The following is a 21,700-nucleotide window of genomic DNA, read 5'->3' as shown; positions in this document are numbered from 1 at the left end:
TAAACAGGGAGACATCTAAAGGGATCTCTATGATAATGGATTAGGATTGAAGACAACAACATGAGTTGTTTAGTTTAAAATTATTTCAGAAAAGAGGGGTGATTTTCATTTAAAAACAACTTCGTTTTCAGGACAATTTTAGATTTACATAAAACTTGTGAAGACAGTTCAGAGTCCTCACACACTCCAGACCCAGTTGCCTGGTTACTAACATCTTACATTGGTATGGCACATTTGCTGCAAGTGAGGAGCCAATATTGACACATTTTTATTAATCAAAGTCCACACTTCATTCAGATTTCCTTCACATTCACTTTATATTCTTGCTGTCCCAGGACCCCACCCAGCACACTGCATTATGCTCAGTAGTTACGTCTTCTCAGGCTCCTCTTGGCTGTGATAGTTTCCTTCCTTCCTTGTTTTCTGTGACCTTGACAGTTTTGAGGAATGTTGTAGAATGTCCCTTAGTTGCAATTCATCTGATGTTTTCCTTACAATTAGTCTGGAGTTATGGGTTTTGGAGAAGATCACAGAGGCAAAGTGCCATTTTCATCACATCTTCTCAAAAGATACGTGCTGTCAACACGAGCTGTCAACACGACCCGTCGACTGTGTTGACACCTTTGATCACCTCGCTGAGGTAATGCTCTGCAGGTTTCCACACTAGAAAGTTGTATTTTTATTCCCTTTTCCATGTTGTACTTCTATAAAGAACATCATTGTGTGCAGGCTGCGCAGCCATACTAACAGAGTGGGGAGTTATGCTCCACTTCCTTAAGGGTAAAGAATTGACATAGTTAGAATGAGTTGAACTGGCATCATGAAGGAAAGTTCTGGAAAAAAAAATACTCCATTAGGTTCTGTGGATCTCAAATGTGATGGCTTATTGCTAAAGAGGCAGTCAGAAAAGGTTTAGAATTAGCATCGTTATTAATACATATTTGGCAGGAATTTCCATTATTAACAGCTGTAAAAACATGACACAGGACACTTGAACAGAACTGTACAGGAAAACACAAACTCACCCAACGTTGCTTTCTTTATGCAGCTGACCTCTCCTGAGGAATAAATGGCTGAACTTTCTAAAACCTGTAATATTTATTTATTTAAGAAAAGTCTAACTTTGCAAAAATTACTATAAAAGTTAAAATGATTGTATATACAATAATCATATATTTACTATATATTTCTCTCCAGTGCTCAAAGACACTTAAACTCATTCTTTGCCTTTATTCATTCATTCTTTCTTTCTTTTTTTCTTGGTGCTGAGGATTGAACTCAGGAGCACTCAACCAATGATCCACATCTCCAGTCCTACTTTGTATTTTATTTGAGACAGACTCACTGATTTGCTTAGCACCTCCTCTTTGCTGAGGCTAGCTTTGAACTCGTGATCCTCCTGCCTCAGCCTCCTGAGCTGCTGGGATTATAGGTGAGTGCCACCGTACTTGGCATCTGTGCCTTTATTAACTTGTTTTGTTGTTATTATTTAAAGAAGAAACAGGTTCTTTAGGGCACTTGGGTTGTTCAAAATGCACATCCAGTAAATAGAACTGGAACTTGAATCCTGGTCTTCCAGATAAAAATCGAATGCCCTTCCTATACCTAGCCATGACTTGAGAAAGCTTTTGTCCTATTGTTTGGCACATGTTGGCAGACACCAGGCATCTAGAATAAGAATGTCACCTTCTGATGAGTGAGCACACCCAAGTGGCCTTCCAGATGGACACCACTACCAATGCACCATGAAAGTCTTCTGAGCAACAGTGTCTTCATTTTAGCCATTTAATTTCTTCTTTAAATTTGTCATTTGAAAACTTCCACTGTCTACTTCTTGCATGAGTCTGATGAATGTTTTGTGGCCCCAATTCCTGCTGAGCTCGTGAGCAGGCCCTTTCCACCTTTATTTGATTCTGCCTCCACCTTGCAATTCAGCTTGAACCTGCTCTTTCACCTGCCCGATGCTGAGAGCCCGTCCTCATCCCTATTTTGCCTTGGTCCTGACTGCATACAGAGAGTCTTAGGCTATTAGAGAAGACTCAAACGCTAATTTGAATAGAATATCTGTACTATTTTTAAAGCTTCACTGGGGGAATGGAGTACTTGAGAACTCATATAGTTATTATGAATATCTAATTCTACTCCATCTGTCTTCTGAGAGAGATAAGTCTTAATATGCATCACTCCTACTGAAAGATATAAGGAATTGGGTCATTATTTTCAATTTTACGGTAATATTTCACTGATCTCTAAAAATATTTCCTGAGAAAATGGTATAGAAACCAATTTTTGAGCAGACCTCAGACTTGAATAGAAGCAAAGAATAATCCTGTTCATTAGAATCAGCATCCCTTTAGAAGAAGATCTTAGACTTCAACAATTCAACCAATTCATGAACAATGGGGTACTTTGAGATGTACCAAGTTCTTTGTGCGTGAGTTTTCCAAAGAACATTGGTCTTGCCTGCTGAGTGGCAGGCAAGACCAATACAACAAGGCCACTCTTGTTGGGGATGTTGTTCAAGAGATTTATGTTTTAGACAGTGAAATGAAAAGCTTGGGGAAATAGTATTAATAACTCTTGAAATCAGTTTTTTAAGCATATATCTGAAATGAAATTTTACATTTGGTCACTTAGGCCAATTAAAACTCATCTCAATTTGAGGTGCCAACTATTTTCCTGTGCTTTGCTCTGCTGATTCTCAATGCCCTCTGGTAATAATTCTTAATTCGACTCTATGTCCTTCTAGAGAGATTGAGATCTTCAAATGTCTAAAGATTGCAGAGCAAGGTATTTTGCCCCTAGGTGGCTATGCACTGGTTGGTAGCATTCCCATGCCTCAAGGGGTAGCTGATGAACTTGGGGAAGAGCAACAGCAGGGGCATGCTGGGAGGGACAAGACCTAGAGGGAGCAGTGAGAAAGTTCTAGTGACAGGTGCCAAGTATTGTCTAGCAGACAATGCTGTATCAGAAGGCATGGAAATAAATAGGTCACAGATACAGGGAAGGGGAATTGGAGGTGGGAGGAAAGGTTGGGGCTCAGACTCAAAAGCACAGCAGAGAAATGACAAGGCAGAGAAAGGTAGGGAAGACTGAGGGATGAATGATACGCAGAAGTTGAGGCAGGAAAGAAACATGAAAATTCTGTAAGCAAGTAATGAACTTCACTTTCTATATTAAGGCTGAGAAATAAAATGGCTGTTCCTCACTAGTCCCTGCATCCAGAGAACAAAACAGTGGGCCAACAGAAGACTGGCAAAACTCCATATAAGAAACCATGACAGGGCTGGGGATGTGGCTCAAGCAGTAGCGCGCTCGCCTGGCATGCGTGCGGCCCGGGTTCGATCCTCAGCACCACATACCAACAAAGATGTTGTGTCCGCCGAGAACTAAAAAATAAATATTAAAAAAAAAAGAAACCATGACAATGGCTGGAAAGTGAAACAGGTGCTACCAGAGACTGGTGAGGTCCTGTTTCATGGGCACAGAGTTCCAATATGGAATGTTGAATGCATTCTGGAGATAAAAAGAAGTGATAGATGCATGGAAATATAAATGCACTTCATGCCATGGTCCTGCACATTTAAATTTCCTACACTGGTAAATTTCACATTTTGCAAATTTATCACAATAAAAAAATTTTTTTTAAAGAAAAAGTGTTTTAAATGATTTAAAAAGATACATGGTTTCCAAAAGCAGAAACTCAGGCACTAGGATCAAAGGAGATGTCTGATTCTCAGAACTGGCACATAAGGTAGAGATTAGAACTTGGATTTATGTCGGAAGGGCCTATATACCATGCGGAGCTCAAGGTTAGGGCTAAGCTAGAGGTATGCATGACTGTGTAGAGATTCTGGGGTGTGTGCTGGAAAGATCTTACAGCTGCTTGAATATGGGAAAATGCTAAGCCTTCGAGTAAGCTTAAGTAGCTTCAGCTATGAAGGCCAACGAAGTCCAAAGAGGCTGAGTGGCAGGCAAGACCAATACATGTGGGTCCTCTGTGATTGTATGAGTCCTCCCTGCCCCCTAGAACTCAGGTTAAGAATGACAAGAGGAAACATCAACCTGAGGAAAACCAGCTCCCACGGAAGGAAATAATTTAACTGTGAACAGAGTGGAAACAGGATACAGAACTCCAAGTACTTTCTGTTAACTCATTAACTGGTAGACAATTCTTCCTTTTAAAGAACTCTGCCTTTTCACTAATGAATTCATGTCCCCATAGAGCCATAAAGGATGAGAATTTGGCCCAAATGTACACTTAAATGGGATCGCCTTGTGAGGCTGCTTTAAAAAAATAAAAGGCAGCCACCTGTGACATATTAAGGCCGTTAATGTACTCCTTGACAGAAATACCTGAGGGGTTTCCACGACAGCTGGAACATGGCTCAGAGATCCTTTGTATCTGCTTTTTAATGTACTTCCAAAGCGACTTTATAAAATTACAACCACTCCCAGAAGCGGGGCTGGGCTTTTGTCTGCCTCCCAGGGTCCTGGTTGTCTACCACTAGATGCAAGTGATTACCGGATTGTCTACTCGGGACGTCTGGAAGATAAAAATCAAATTCCAAATAAGTTACCAATTGAGAGACTAGGCCTAAAAGACTCAGTCAAAAAACCCACATGTCCCTCGCTACTCCTCTCCCAAAATGACATTTTTCTAGCTCCATCTTCATATACTCTGTAGAATCTTTAGATCCCTTCACATTCTCCCCATATGGGTTCTCGCAAAGCCCAAATTCCTCCCATGTGGCACCCCAGGGTTCAAACAAGTAATCTTCTCAGTCATGATGGGACCCCAGCCTGTCCACACTACCAAGGCACTGCCTTAACCTCTGCTGTGCATCAGAGCTTGGCCACCACCTTCCACCAGACAGGCTGATAGCTGCAGATGTTCACATTGAAGCTGTGGTGACCAAAGTAGAGAAAAATGAGGTCTGGGTGACCACATCCAGGTATCGTAGACCCTGTACCTTCCCTGGAATCATTCTTCCACCTCATGTCCTCCCCATTGTCCTTGAGCTTTGCTCAATCATTTGTTCTTTCAGCTAACAGTGTTTATTCAATGGCTATTATGTGCCAAGCACTAAAATAGGTTCGTGGTATACAATTATGTGCAAAAGAAGCATCATGGAATTCACATTTCAGTGTGCAGACAAAAGCCACTAACAGGAGAACAAATTAATAAATGCATAACTGCTTCCACAAAATGCTAAGAAAATCTGTTAGGGTTTTGTTGTTGTTGTTGTTTGTTTATTTGGGGTTTTTTTTTCTGCTGTGACTAAAAGATCTGACCAGAACAACTGTAGGGGAGGAAAAGTTTATTTAGGGATGACAGTTTAAGAGATCTCCGTCCATGGACAGCTGGCTCCATTCCTCAGGGCTTGAGGGGAGGCAGAACATTATGGCAGAAGAGTATGGCAGACAGAAGTGGCTCACATGATGATCAAGAAGCAGGGAGAGAAAGCTATCCACTTTCCAATACAAGTATATACCCCAAAGCCACAGCCACAATACCCCACCTCCTTCAGCCACACCCTCCCCCCAAATTTCCCACTAAGATAATCCAATCAGGCGATTAATTCAATGATGGGTTAATGCTTTCATAACCCAATAATTTCTCCTCTAAACTTTCTTGCATTGTTCTCATACATGAGCTTCTGGGGGGAGGGCACCTTGCATCCAAACCATAACAGAAAAACAAAGTCAAGGCACAATGATCAGGAAAAAAATGCTGATTCAGTGGTTCAGGAAACGTTATTTAAATTGAGACCAAAAGGGTGAGAAGGAAACAACCCTTTTAAGAGATGGGTGAAGGGCTTTGCAGCAAAGAGGATAGACCTACAGAAGAAAAAAGCATGGAACATTTGATGACCTGAAATAAAGTTGGAGAGAGTGCAGCTGAGCTGAGTGAAAGAGAAGCAGAAGGACAGATGGTGGGCTTGGTGCAGTAAGGAGGAGCCAGGGTATGATTGAGTTTTGCAGGTTGTGTCTGTGAAGCCATTGAAATGTAGATGAAGGGCCTAGTTTTCTTAATGTTTTGCAAGGACCATTTTGACTGCTCTATGGAAAATGGATTATATGGAACCAAGAGAATAATCAGGAAGCTGTCTGTAGACCTCCAAGTGAAAAATAAATGATGGTGGTTTAAAGTAGGACAGTGACATTGGAGAAGGATATAGATAAGTGGGAGATGCATTTGGGAACAGGAAGACTTTGCTGATAGATTCAGTATGGAGGTGTGGTCAGGGACAAGAATCAAGATCAACTACCAAGATTCTGGTTTGAGCAACTGAATGGATGATGATATACATTAAGATCAGGAAGATTAAAAACAGGCTTCAGAGGGGAAGTCACAAATTTGCAACATATTAAAATTTGATTTTCTTTTGAGGCACTGAAGAAAAGCATTGAGTAGGCAGTTACATATGTTTATTTGTTCCTTTAAAAATTTTTGAGTCTCTACTCTATGTAGGAACTGAGCCTAAAGTGGGGTTACACATAACAGAGATGGACCTTGACCTTAGGAAGTTTACAACCAAGCAGATGAGACAGACATTGAACAAGTAGCCAAGCATGTTGCAGGTACTGGTAGAAATTAGGGGACATGGGGAAGAAAGAACAAGATATGTTAACAGTATGGTTGGCTTGTGAAGGCTTCCTATGGAAGTGAGTTTTGAATTTTAAACTCTGAAATATAGATGAAATTATCTCAGTTGAAAAGCAGAGACAGGGGCTGGGTTTGTGGCTCAGTGGTACAGCACTCGCCTGGAATGAGTGAGGCCCTGGGTTGGATCATCAGTACCACATAAAAATAAGATAAAGGTATTGTGTCCACCTACAACTAAAAAATAAATGTTAAAAAAAAAAAAACAGCAGAGATAGAGTTTCAGGCAGGACATGTGCAGAGCATGTGTAGAGCCCTGGAGGCCAGAGAGACAAGTTCTGGATTCTCCAAAAATCCCCTGTTAGTGGCTTAACCCACCAGTCCTCTAGACATGCTGGAGTGGCCAGAGGGCCCACCATTCTTGCTCTCCAGCCAGGAGTCCTGATACTCAGTCTGAAAGATTCAAGGTCATTCTTTCAACCAACAATCCCTAGAGCAGTTAACTATGCATCACGGAACTCTGCATGAACTTCTTGCGTTTTAAGAAAGAACTTGTCACTAGTGGAGGAATGAAGAGTATGGTATTATATTTCTGTATAAATTAAAAAAAAAAAGCTATTGGGTTAATTGAACAAAGGGAGTAGCCTACCCTGGGGCCACCAGAGGAGACATCACAGAGGAAGAGGATGGAGAAAGAAATGCCAGGCAAACACATGCTACACATATGTATTTGGGACATGGCGAGCAATTTGGGGGGACAAACTGTTCTTATGAGCTGGGTTTATCCGATGAACATAAATATATCTCTTCTCTTGAGTACATGATCTTCCTTAGCACGGAGAAGACTTGTCTGAATTTGGCAATAACCGTGGTTTTATAACTAACAGGTTTCTTTCAGGGGATGTCCTAGTATTGAGGGCTAATGAAATGATCTAAAGCCTGGTGGTCCTAAAGAAGAAGGAGCCATGTGTAAGGACACAGAGATTGACTCCCACCTGTCATGTTTCCATCACCTTTCCAGGTAGTGCAGAGGAACCAAAGCAGAGAGCCCATTCTTTGCCAACAAAGGCAAGTTAGCCACATAGAAGTTTCTCGGCCCCACCCCCAAAGAAAGCTCTCCACATTCCCCACTCCCTCACCCCAATTCCAATTCCAATATTAGAGCATCTACCATTTGGAATCACTCAAGCACAGCCTAGGAAAATCAATTTGCTTTTGCCTATTTCCTAATTAAACTGGCTTTGCGTAGAAACAGACTGAAAAATCTCAATAACTCGAGCCTGTTCGAAAATGAAGATAAGGAGAGAAAGAAAAGTGGCAGTGGAGAGAACCCTAGGAAGAGGAAATGAATCTACGTGAGAAACCATTTCCCAGTGAGCCCCCATATTAATCACAGTTTTTAGACGTCAGCATCAGAGACCACAGCTGAGTGATAATTAGGCACCAAGCAATCGTCCTGAAAGCAGTACAGGATGGAACATTATTAGGTGAAGTGGTTTTTCCTTCTTCTCTTTTTCTTTTTTTAACTCAAGAAGTGCACTGCTGTTTCTTAGTAGCTTTGAAAAGTAAGAACATTGAACATGAAGGTAGTATATCAAGAGCAACAAGAGACTAGAGCATGGGCTTTGTCTCTTCTGTCCTGGAAAGAGTCCAGTCATCTGGTCAGACAAAATTAAAACAGTCAGTGGTTGCCAGGGGTTGAAGGAAAGGGAGGAGGGGTGAATAGGGGGAGCACAGGGATTTTAGGGAAGTGAAACCATTCTGTATGATACTATAATGTCGGACATGTGTCATTACACGTTTGTACAACACAAAGAGTGAATTGGACTCTACTTAATAATCATGTATGGCCATGGGTTCATCAGTGGTAGCAAATATCCCACACTAATGTAAAATGTTAATAATAAAGGAAGCTGGGAGGAGGAGAGGGATTGTATGGGAAGTCTCCTTTCTGATCACTTTTCTGGAAATAAAGAAATAAGACCTACTGATTAAGAAAAATTCTTCAAACCACTACACTCGATGTTTTCCTCCATTCAATATTTTAGAACATATTTTATTGAATTTCTACTATGTGCCATTCCCTGTTTTAGGCACTGAAGATTCAACATTGAATGAGGGGGAAAAAATCCTGCTCTCCTGGAGTTTTATTATGTCTGGGAAACAGATAATAAATGCATTCACAAAAATGTAAATAACATCAGGCTGTAAACGGTATGGATGAAAATGAGCTGCCATAATGTGGTGGGAGAGGCTGAAGCTGTGTTGTTTCAGGTGGGAGGGTCAAGGAAGTCCAGGGTCAGAAGGGAACATGCGAGTTCAGCCCTAAAAAAATGTGAAGGAGGAGCCACTTGGACCAATCCCAAAGGAGTCCTGGAGCCCCGGGGGAGGAGGAGACAGCACAGATTGCTGAAGGACAGTGTGGCTGGGATGAAGTGAATAGAGGCTTAATAGGAAAGGAGGCCAAGGGAGGGGCCAGGGCCAGGCCATGGAGAGCTCTGCAAGCCACTGTCAGGCTTTATCTCAACCACAGTGAAAAGCCATGGGAGAAGCAACCCAAGTGTCAACAGAAGGATAAATAAGCAAATGTGGTATATACACAATGGGGCATCCTTCAGCCTTAAAGAGGAAGGAAATCCTGTCATGACCACAACATGGACGAAACTTGAAGACATGTTGGTACATGAAGTAAGCCAAGTGACAAATGCTACATGATCCCACCCTGCCTAGAGTAGTCAGACTCATTCCAGTAGAAGGTGGTTACCAGGGAGAGGGGAGGAAGGGGCAATGGGGAATTGTCTAAATGGGTGTGAAATTCTCCAGTTCTACCAAATGAAAAGAGTTCTGGGGATTGGTTGCATGTCAGTGTGAATATATTTAACAGCATTAAACTGTATACTTAAAAATGGCTAAGATGGTAAATTATGTGTATGAACAACTACAAGAAGCCATGGGAACGTTTTAAGGAGCAGGAGACACAGTCTTGCTCATACTTTCCCAGAATGACCTTAGTTGGTACAGGAAGAGTTGAATGCAGGGTGGTCTCTTGAGACCAGAGTGTTGGTGACTAGGCTGGGCAGCAGTGAAGATGGCAAGATGGGATCATGCCGCAGTCCGGCTGGGCAGAATAACTGGGAGATGACAAGCAACTTGAAGGTTGAAGCGGGAACTCCTTTATTTCGAGGGAACTCAGCGGGAACTGAAGGTAGCGGGCACCCAAGTTAGCAGGAGCCGCTTTATTGCAGGACAGCAGAGGTATATATACCTGATTACACACAGCTTGACTCAATTAGCATCATCTAGATACAACAATCAGCCAATAAGGAATCCTCATCATCTTAATGGCTTGGTGGCATTGCCTAACAAACCACTCCTCCTGGCAAACTGCCAGGCGCCATCTTGACTTGTTTTGCCGTCCCCAACAGGATCAGACTTAGGAAAATGTTTTAGGCAGACTCAACAGGATTTGCTTATGGAATGAGAACATGGGAAAGAGAGGGAAGGTTAATTTCAAGGTTTGGACCCGAAGAACTGGGTGACTGCAGTTTCCTTTTGCTGAGATGGGGGGTGGGGGGAGCAGAAGAAATCAGTGAGAAATGAAGAGCTGTTTAAGGATGTATTAAATCTGAGATTTCATGGAGCATCCTACTGAAGATATTGGTAGGCTCTTACTCATTCAAACCTAGAATTCAGTGGGCTTTGAGGCTTCAGAGATTACATTTTGTAGTCATGAGCATGGATTTGCTAAATTTTAAATTTTACTAGCTAAATTATGCATTCTTATTAGAATTGTTTTAAATGTACTAGAAGAACTCCTTTAGATTACTTTTTGATATAGACCTTTATCATATAATCCTCCTGCATACATAAAAGGCAAAGTCCATATATGCATAAGAGATTGGGTAAGGAAGTTCTAATCCAAACTTTTCTGGATTTACTTTTTCTTTCCTTTTATTTTCTGCAATGGTAGGGCTCAAACCCAGGGTGTTATGCCTGCTGGGCCAGCACTCTACCACTGAGCTACATCCTAGCCCACTGATTTATAGGAAAAAAAATTAAGTGTATAGTTCAGTACTATTATTCATATTCACATTGATGTGCATCCAATCTCCAGAAGTCTTTCCATCTCATAAGCCTGAAACTCTTTACCCATTAAATAATAGCTGCTCATCTCCCTTTGCTTTCATGCCCTGGTAACCACCCTTCTACTCGATATGAATCTGAACACTCTAGGTAGGTACCTTGTACTAGAGGGATTATGCAGCATTTCACTTTTCATAACCATCTTATTTCATGTAGCATCGTGTTCTCAAGTTTTATCCATGTTGTAGTATGTGACAGGATTTCTCCTTTTTAAAGTCTGAATAATAGCTTTTTACATGCATACCTACATTTTCTTATTTATTTATCCATTCATTGGACATTTAGGTTGCTTTTCCTTCTTGTCTTTTGTTTTTAAAAAATGCTGCAGTGAGTATTTGGGTATGCCATTGTCTCTTCACGATTATGTTCTCAATTCCTTTGGTTATATGCCCAGAAGTAAGGTTGTTGGATCATATGATAATTCTATTTTTAAGAAATAGAATTATTTTAAAGAAAGAATATTATTACCTTCATAATGTTTTCCATAGAAGTGGCACCATTTCTTATTTCTACCACCTGTACATAAGAATTTCAATCTCTCTATGTCTTTACCAAGACTTGTTTGTTACTTTCTATTTTTTTTCATTGTGGTCATTTTATTGGCTGTGAGGTCATATTTCACTGTGGTTTTGACTTGAGATTCTCTGATAATTAGTGATGTTGAATGTTTTCATTTGCTTATTGATGATTTACTTTTTAACTCATAGTCACTGTTATGTTTTTCCAGTTAGCAGTCTCCTCTGAGTCATCAAAATCATTGGTGAGGTACCATTTCTTTTAAAAAATGCTTCCCTGTTTTCTCCAGGATTTATTTGAAGTTGTTGACATTCATTCTGCAGACTGTAATTTTATGACCTTACCCTGAAAACATCAATGACAGGTTTTCAGAAAACATCTAGAACTCTTATTCCTTTCCCGAATAGTCTTCAAGTAGTTTGTTTACTGAAATGCCAAGGGGTTGAGCTGCATAGTTATGTCACCAGAAACAGCCCCCAATTTCAATTTTCAATGCACAGGTAACAACTAGGTCACAATTTCTACCTGGCTAACAGCAATTCTAGAATATTGTGATTGTTTAGTGTACTCTGATCTCAGAGATGTTAAAACATGAAGAGAAAGATGTGTCATATCAGTTACCTGTGGTTGCTGTGACAACTTGCCACAAACTTGATAACTTCAACAACACAGATTTATTCTCTTACAGTTCTGGAGGACAGACTTCCAAATGGTCTCAATGGTTATAAACCAAAACCACACTCCCTTCAGAGGCTCTAGATGAGAATCCATTTTCCTTGCCTTTTCCAACTCTTAGTGCTGCAATTCTTGCAGTCCTTGGCTTGTGGCTCCTTCTTCTATCTTCAAAGTCAGTGGCATATAGCATCTTGCTTCAATCATCACATTGCCCTATGTCCCTGCAGTCAAATTTCCCTTTGCTTCCTTTATATAAGGACACTTGTGATTGCATTAGGGCCCACCTGAATATCCTGGACAGTCTTCCCATCTCAAGATCCTAAACTTAATCACATTTGCAAAAGTATTTTGTCCATATATATGAATACAGATTTCAAGAATGAGGATCTGGATATCTTTGGATCCTATTATTCAGCCTATTGTAGCATCTTAGACAAGATGAAATAAGTAGATGTTATGTAAAACATTGTCTGGGTGAGATTATCAAAGGAGTCATCTGGCTAACAGGATTCTGTCCCAGTGTGCCCTCAAATTAAAAATTCAAGAAAAGGAGAGGAGCCACCGGAAGAGACTAAGCAGTAGCAGCCTGAGAAATTGAAGATAATATAAGCAATTATGTGTCTCTGCAGTCAGTTGAAGAAGTATGGAAGAAATCCAAAGAGGAAGTAAGGTAATGAGCAAGAATCCTGGAACCATACTGACTGGAGTTCAAAGTACCAGGTTCTGTCATTTCTTAGCTATGTGACCTGAGTCTCTGCTTCTTCATTTGTAAAATGAGAATAATAATACCTACCTCATAATGCTGTTGCACAGTTAGAAATTTCCTAGTAAAATAACAGACATAAATAGATTATCAAGAGATAATTGGTATTCTTGTTCTTTCTCAAAACCTCCGGGATAATACTGTGTGTTTAGTTACTTATTGTCATGTAATAATTTACATGGAAGACAATTTGCCTCATTCTTTCAGAATTAACTTTCAATTTTTATAGTAGAAGAGTCATGTGAAACCAGCAAAGAGTCAGATAATGATTTCATTAAAAGAATTCATAATAACCATACCAAAAGCTATTAGTAATTTCTCACAGGGAAATGAAACAATTAAAAACTGTAAGGCTGAGAAAGAAGGAAATTGAACTGAGGGTAGTTTTTGTAATTATGATTTGTATTCCATTTACCATTTTGAACAATGAAATTTCAATGTAGGCTTAGTTCTTAGCTCTGTCACCAGTGATTAGAAGCACAAAAATTTATTAATTAAGGTTGTGTTGTTTCTCACCGTAACTGATGCTCCTCTGATTTTTCAATAGCTGAGAAGAAGGGGATACTCAGTTCTGCCACTTTATTTTCAAATTTCAGTGGACACAGAATGACTCATATCACTTGACTCTCAATCAACAATTCATCTTACCAAATTACACTGAAAGATCATAGTGCTACCTGATAAATGGTCATAAGTTTAGAATGACAAAGATATTTTCTAAAAATAAATGATCTCCTAATGCTTCTTTTTGTCCTTCCCACACCCACACTGACATTTCGGAGCTTTTTTGTTTGTGTCAATCTAACAGCTTACTGGTAGTGTGATCTCTTGTGATCTTATTGCTTGGTTTCTAGCATGACTACATTGATGTTATCTATCAAAAATATGGTTGTCAAGTACTAGTTGTCCTAACTTTAGATTGATTTTTTTTAACTTGGCATAAATATAATGATTCTTTGCTATTTAAAGAATCTTTTTTTCATGTAAGTTTTATTTAAAATTAAGGGAAATTTAAAAATACAATTCATCTACATTTTTATGAATCAGAGAGTAAATTATAGCCAATCAATTCTCCCTCTGATAACATCAGCAAAAAATGAATAAACACTAAAATACAGCACTTTGAAGGTGTCAAAGAACAATCAAGTGAGAAAGGAGTTAGGAGCTAAATATGGAGAGCAAGGAAATACAGTGAAGCAAATTGACATTCTATGTTGCTTTCTCCCTTGAAACATTTTGCTATTGCAAAAGTGCACAGTAAAAGGATTAGGAGGCAAACAGGAAAACTCCCAAGAGGTGAAAAAAACCTAGCGAACATTTGTGGATATCCTGGTTCTAGGGGATACAAATTGGAGTCCAAAGACCAACCAAGTAACAGAGGCAATGGTAAACATTCTGCTGTTTAAGTTGATTCCCACAAAGAGCTTCATACTAAGGGTAAAAAGAAACTGGGAAAACATAAGTCCTACAAAAATGAACAGTCAGCCTTGACTTCTGTCAATTTCCCACTGAATCAGGTTATATGCCCTTAATCTAATGGCCAGCAAGAAGAAAGATAAATTTTACAGAAGAAGGTATATCACCAGAGCTACTATGATTTTTCCTAGGTAATACTTATTATTCAATTATAAATCACTGAACATGATGGAGACAGGGACAAATGAGTGAAAATCAAGAAATAAAATGCAAATAATAGAAATGAATTCATATATAACTCTGATTTGGGTGCTATCAGAAAGACACATCAAATCGAATATGATCAACATTTTTTATAAAAATGATTTCCTTGAGAATTTCACTACAAAACTGGAATTCTTAAATAATCTAATAGAAATTTTAGAACTGAATGATAGAGTCTCTTAGATTAATAACTGGCATACTTCAGAGAAGATTAGACAGAGCAGAAGAGAGAATTAATGAACTGGAAGATAAGAAAAGTGCAAGAAAATTCAGACTGAAAAATGAAGAAAAAAAGGATGAAAACTACAGAGTGTAAGAGTGTGTAAAACACACACACACACACACACACACACACACAAAGAGCATTTGTCTTCAGGCTTATGGAAATAGAAAAGTGATAAAACAATGTTTTAACAGATAATGAATGAGAATTTCCAAAATCCTATAAAATATGTCAACTCAAACATTCAAGAAACTCTAAGAACTCACAGGTACAATATATTAAAACTGCTGTAAGCTAAAACAAAAACAAGCAAAAACCACCACAGGTACAATATGTTAAAACTGCTGTAAGCTAAAACAAAAACAAGCAAAAAAACCAGAAAACAGCTGAAAGTAAAAGATTCATTCTTTTCAAAGTAACAATTATAAATGGACAAATTCTCAACATACATAATGCCAATCAAAAGATAATACAGTAGTATCTGAAAAGTGCTGAAATAAAATAAATGCCACTCTAAAATTCTACATAGGTTGAAAATATTTTTCAAGAACTAAGGAGGAAATAGGAATGTTTTCATAAAAACAGAAATGTAAAAAATTAATTAACCACAACACTATGCTATAATATTTACTTCAGGAAGTAAAAACATTATTTTAACAGAAGTACACAAACATGGGAAGATTTCTGGAAAGGGTAAACATGGGAGTAAATAGATTAACTATAAAACAAAATAATATAAGCATAATATCATATGGAGTTTATAATATATGTAGAATTTAAGTATATGGTAATAATAACACAAAAGGACATAGGGAGTAAATGGATTTAAAATATTCTAAGATCCTTGTATTGTCCAGGAGGTGTTAAAATACTAATTAAAATACTAATTTATTATAGACAGTTATAAGTCTAGTGTACATATTATTTTATCTAAATTGAACGCTGGAATGACAACTAATATGCTAACAGGAGAAATAAAATAACAATTGAAAAAACTTGACTATTCCAAAAAAAGTAAGAAATGGAAATAGAGGACCAATGGATTAATAAAAACAAATAATATGATGGTGAAAGAAAATTATGAACCTCTCTCTAAATGCTACTTTCTGTCTATTTGATATAAGAATTCTGTCGTTTCTACATAAAACACAACTTTGTATGGTGACCCAGTATCTTCCAATCTTGTAAAACACTCCAGTCTTCACATAAAAGACGATAATAACAACAAAATCCTAATTCAGAAATTTACCCAACTATCCCCAGGCTAATAAAAGTCTTTCCTGGTGTTCAATTCTCTGGTTTTACCCGTAGCCATTCTTCTTTTACCTTTCTGAGCTGAGTTTACTGAGCAGCAAAAGTGAAATCCTTTAATCTTCCATTCTGGGGCCTATGTTTGAAAAAGATTAAAGAGTCAAACAAAATTAGTTTCCAAACCTTCAATTTTCCAGGCCCACAGGCAATCTCCCTCTCACTCAGAAATGAAGGTGGCTTGGAGCCATCTGTTCCTTCCCATGAAACATTTCCTGTGGCTGTCACTGCTGATTGCTATACTTCTTTTTTGTATATAAGAAAAAAAGAAACAAACAAACAAAACGAGGAACCAAAAAAAAAAAAAAAAGAAAGAAAGAAAAATAAAAATTAAATTAAAAAAAAAAAGGCATCTACTGGCCACCCGCATGCAAGCTTTGTTTACTGGTCCTCCAACTTCCTTGGGAAACCCTGCCAAGAAGAAGCTCCATTTAGCTGACAACAGCCATTTCTCATTAAACCCCCAATTCCAACAAGACCCAAAGTGGAAAATTGCAAAACAGGAAGCTTGCAAATTGCTTCAAAGCGATGTTATTAGACATGGAAGCAAAAGACCTTTCATAATGCACAGCTTTGGGGATGAGACCTAAAATCTATAGGAGGAATTTAGGGCTTTGTGCACAGCTTCCCATGGGAACTGACTCTTCTTCGTTGAGTTACATAGATGCTGCAGATATGTGGGCCTATTGACAGTAACTTTTGGGTTGGAGTGACCATATGTTCTGATTTGCTGGTAGAGACAATCTCCTATTATGCCTGTTGTCCCAGGGTCATTGATAATAGTACCTACTTTCTCTCTCCAAAGTGTCCTGGTTTGGATAATGAATTTTATGGACATCCTAACTAAAGGTCAGAGTGGCTGATGAAGCAATTAAAATCTCATGTTGTCATCTGTGGTGCACTGCAGATTTGTTTGGATAACAAAAATAAATCTTTTTTTTTGTGCTAATGCAGCTAAGCTCATCCACTGATTGACTACTTGGGCAAACCATTTGAGACTCTTTGAAGCCAAATTTCCCAGCACTGGTGTGGCAAAAACTAAAGGCTACCAATTCTAGATAAGTGTTTACAATTTACCTAATTAACCAAGAGAAAGGAACTTCAACTCTCTTATTTGGTTAGTTTCAAGGCCTGTTCTGTTCAGTGCGGTGGCCACTAGCCTTTATATGGCCATTGAGCACTTACAGTGTGACTAGCTCAACTTGAGATGTTCTTTGCATATCAAATGTACACTAGATTTTGAAGGTTTAGCCCAAACACGTAAATTATCTAATCAATATTTCCCTATTGATTATATATTAAAACAATGACACTTTGGATACACGATTTAAATGAAATATCTTAATGATTAAAATTAATTTTACCTCTCTTTCATTTTTATACTTGTTACTCTTTAATTGTGTCTATTAGAAATTAAAGATTACCCAGTGTGGTTTGCATTAATTTTTATTAGCAGTAATCTAGCCCTTTAAATTTCTACCCGGGAGACCAACTGAGCTGGAATTAAACAAAAAGTTCAGTTTTATTACAGATTGTTCTTTGGCAATCTTTGTTTGTTTTCTTTTTATCACAAATCTACTAACACTTCCAGACTTAAGTGAGATAACAAATATTAATTATCTACCACACAGGAACTCAATGAATGTTAATGCTGTTCTCCTCCCCTAGAGAAATTGATTTCATTCCTTTTAAACAAACAGGGTTTTTGCCACTAAAGCACCCTCCTCACGTACAATCAGTAAGGAAAAAACTGCTGATTGTGAATTCATTTTGTCAATCATTCATTCGTATACTCCTACCTCAGAGGGCATTACTAGCAACATTTTTGGGTGATTTGTTTTATTGGACCTATATTTATGTGAGTGGATGAAGTACCCACACAGCCTATTAATAAAAGTTGATGAAATGATCCAATCAAGTAAGCTGTGAGTATGCAATATGATTTAGAGGTAATTTAGCATAAATAAATTTCAAATTGTTTTTCAGGAAGATGATGAGCTTTAGAAGAAATGAGAAGTGACTTTAAATGTGTACCTCCAAAATATAGATCCTATAAAACAATCAAGATAACTATTGTTATCAAGATCAAGAAAACTATTGTCAATCGATTAAGGATTTGGGGTTTTATTGTATTTGCAATAGGAAGTCAGCTTATGAAGAAGGGTCCAACTTATCTAATTTAGAGATCACTCTGGAAAATATTTAGATATCAAAAAGCCATACATTGGTAAAGTAGAGGGATCAGTTAGGGGGCTGTTCCAATGGTCCCAGAAAGAGATGATGGCAGTTTTGAATATGCACTATGATAAAAAGAATGTAGGGGAACAACAGTCAAAAGAAAAAAATGCCTCAATTATAGGGCCCACACACAACCATAGATAACACCAAGTTACATTTATTTCTAGTAACATTGCATTTATGTTGTATATATAACTTAAAATAGTGCTTTTAAACTCAATATTATGGAAGTTTTTCATGTTATAACATTATTTATAAATATGGTTTTAAAAATCTGCATTCTATTTTGTCAATATCTGCCAGTGGCTACTTAAAGTGCCTTCTGTTGATCATTTTAGGTTGTATAAAGCATTTTGCTATTTTAAATTACATTAAGTTAAGTTTTTATTACTACATTCTCAGGGTTGAATGCCAGAAGTGTAATTACTGGGTTAGAGGTTATGAACCTTTAAAATCTCCAAGTATGTTGCCAAAGAGTTTCAAATTCAAGGGATACTTTTAAAGACAAGCATTTTTATTACTTTTCAATTTAAGCTAACAAACTGTATTCAAGTCAAATGTTCTTTGGGGGCCTTTTAAATCAAATAAATGAATTATTTTATTCATTCAACTAGTATCTATTGAATACCCATTTTGTTCCAGGAATTCTATAGATGTGATATTACAAAAAGAAACGATCTCCTTGCCCTCAGGTAGAGATTCCAAAGGAGTAGAACATTTTCTAAAATTATTTATTTTCACAAGTACTTGAATCATTTACTTGAATTTCTACATAACAATTTATTTCAACATAAGGAATCATTAGGTGAATTTTAGCCCCTGAGAGTATTACTAAATATTATAGATTGGCAGGGAAAATTGGTACATTTTTAATTTTCTTGTAAGTGAAAGTGCCTAAGTTATAATTTAGTCTAAGATGGAGCTATAATCATTTAGTGGGCTATCTAGAGAGAAATTAAGCTTCTGTTAACTCTAAAATCTGAGATAGGAGCTGATAGCCTGTACTCTGTGGATGTTTTAGGACATTAACTGACATTGTATAGGGGGCACTAGATTCAAACACAAGGAACTAAATCAACACAAGGAGAAAGAAGTTTTCTCCCATGCCTCTTAGACCTTCGGCTTATTTTCTTCATTTCTTTCACTTTAATTCTTCTTAAGAAAAAAGAGAAATTTCAAAGAAATTATTAAGAGAGACTATACAACTCTCAAGCCAAAGTTTTTTTTGTTTGTTTGTTTTTGTTTTTCTGTCGTAACTTGCATCTTAAAATCGGTCAAGATCTAATTTACAAAAGATTATGATCTAGAAGATTTCAAATGTATTGTTGGGGAGTGAAATGAGACTATCCCCCATATCCAGCCAGCTTCCAGAAAAGTTGGGATGGGGGGCTTCGTATGCAAACTAGCATAGGGAGGAGATAAACGCCTTGCAGTATCAGTGTGAGGGGGACAGGGGGCAAGATTAAAATTATGCTTGTAGAAAGAATATGGAAATTATGCTGGATACTATGCAACAAAGACTTATCTGACCCTAACTTTCAATAGTGCCATGTCTACAATATTTGAGTCAAAGTCTATGAAGGAGAACCTCTCTGTTCTATATATATATATATAAAACTTTATGTTATTCATTTATATTTTATGTAGTGCTAAGGATGGAACCCAGTGCCTCATACATGCTAGGGCAAGTCTTCTATCACTGAGCCACAACCCTAGCCCAACCTCTCTGTTCTTTACCGCCTTTCTAACAAGAATGGAATTCAACCTTCACTCACTCATTAATGGAGTAATATCTTCAGAATGCCTACTATGTACCAGGGAACATTCTAGATGATACATTGTTGAACAGAACAGACAAAGGCAAAATATAATAAATATATAATGTCTTAGTCCATTTCCATATATATAAAACGGGATACCACGAACAGGGTAATTTATAAAGAAGAAAGGTTTATGTGGCTCACTGCTCAGGAGGCTGGGAAAGTCCAAGAGCACGACTCCAGTATCTGGTGAGGGATATTTTTGCCATGTCACAAAATGGAGGAGGCATTTTCTAGAGAGGCAGAGCAAGTGTTTCAGAGTGAGACACACACACACACACACACACACACACACACACACACACAGAGCACTCTCATTACAAAGCTACTCCTGCAAGACCCCACTCACCCTTTTACCTACTAATCAATAAATGTCAGAGTCCTCATGGCCCAATCAGCTTCCAAAGGTCTTACCTCTGAATACTGCTACATTGGGGACCAAATTCCCACATGAGTTTTGAAGGGGACAAACCACATCTAAATGCTAGCATGTAATAAATAAGTAATATATGAAGGCTATTTGTAAACACTGTGGGAAATAAGAGGAGTGCAGATGAGGCAGCCTGGGAAAGTTCTTGCAGGGAAAAGGAGGTGTGACTAGGGTGAGGGAGGTGTGAGTTAGGGATCCTAACTAGGGTGAGAATAAGGCTCATGGACAAGCTAACACTGGATCAGAGCAGAGTCCTGAAGGAGGTGAGGAAAGTAGGTGAACATAACAGGCTTCTATTTGTTTATCTTGAATAATAAATAAGGGAGTAGAATTCATCATTTACATATGGATTGACATTGGTTTCCTCACTTGGTCCATTCAGAGCATTCCTCTATGTCAAGGAAACCCCAAGAGTTTTGTGTGGTTGGAGCAGAGTGGAAGGGCCAAGCCGTGGGAGCTGAGATCAGTGGTAGACACAAGGACCAGATTATGCGGGACCCTCAGGCTATCGTAGGAAGATTGGATTTCATTCCCAGCAAAATGAAGAGTCTTTGGGGGTTTTAGCAATGGAGCGGCGTGATCTGACTCATGTTTAAAAAGGGCCTACCTGACTTCTGAGCTGATTAACAGGTGATGGACTGGCTACGAAGGTGGAGCGAGGGGAGCAGTAGCAATTTAGTGCAGTGAACCAGGCAAGAGGTAAAGGTGGCACTTACTTGTTAGCATCAGTGAGCAAGGTGAGAGGTGATCAGATCCTTTCCCCACCCCCATCCCACCCTCGGGTCCACAAACACCCAGGAATGAATTTTCTCCTCCACTCTGCAGAGCCAGTAGAATCAGAAGAATGGAGTGTGGCCTTGATGTTCTTGAGCAGTGGAAGCTATAAAATTGGTTAAGTTATGAGTGGACTTGGGAATCAATCCACCTCATAGGACCAGCATTATATCCAAGGCAATAGGGAAAATAAGAATGCTGAGAAAGGAAAGTGATCAAAAGAAACCAGAAAGACAGATTAGGGACTCGGAAAGGAAAGAGGAAGAATCCACATGGAAAATCCCTAAATATCCAGGCCTCGTTGGGCGGTACAAAAAAAGAAGCTGCAAACCATCCAACCCCTCTTGATTCTTTAACCTTTTCATCAGTGGTTCTAACTGGGTGAGTTTGTCCCTCCAGAGATATTTGGTAATTATAACCAAATAATTACTGGCATTTAGTGGGTGGTAGAGGCCAGGGGTGCTACTAACATTCTACAGATGGCTCTCCATAGCATAGAGCCATCTGGCCCAAGAAACTTTAT

The sequence above is a fragment of the Urocitellus parryii genome, chromosome 2 (genome assembly GCF_045843805.1).
Source record: "Urocitellus parryii isolate mUroPar1 chromosome 2, mUroPar1.hap1, whole genome shotgun sequence".
Lineage (NCBI taxonomy): Eukaryota > Metazoa > Chordata > Mammalia > Rodentia > Sciuridae > Urocitellus > Urocitellus parryii.
The sequence above is the reverse complement of the archived record's forward strand: the minus strand, read 5'-3'. Positions refer to the sequence as shown.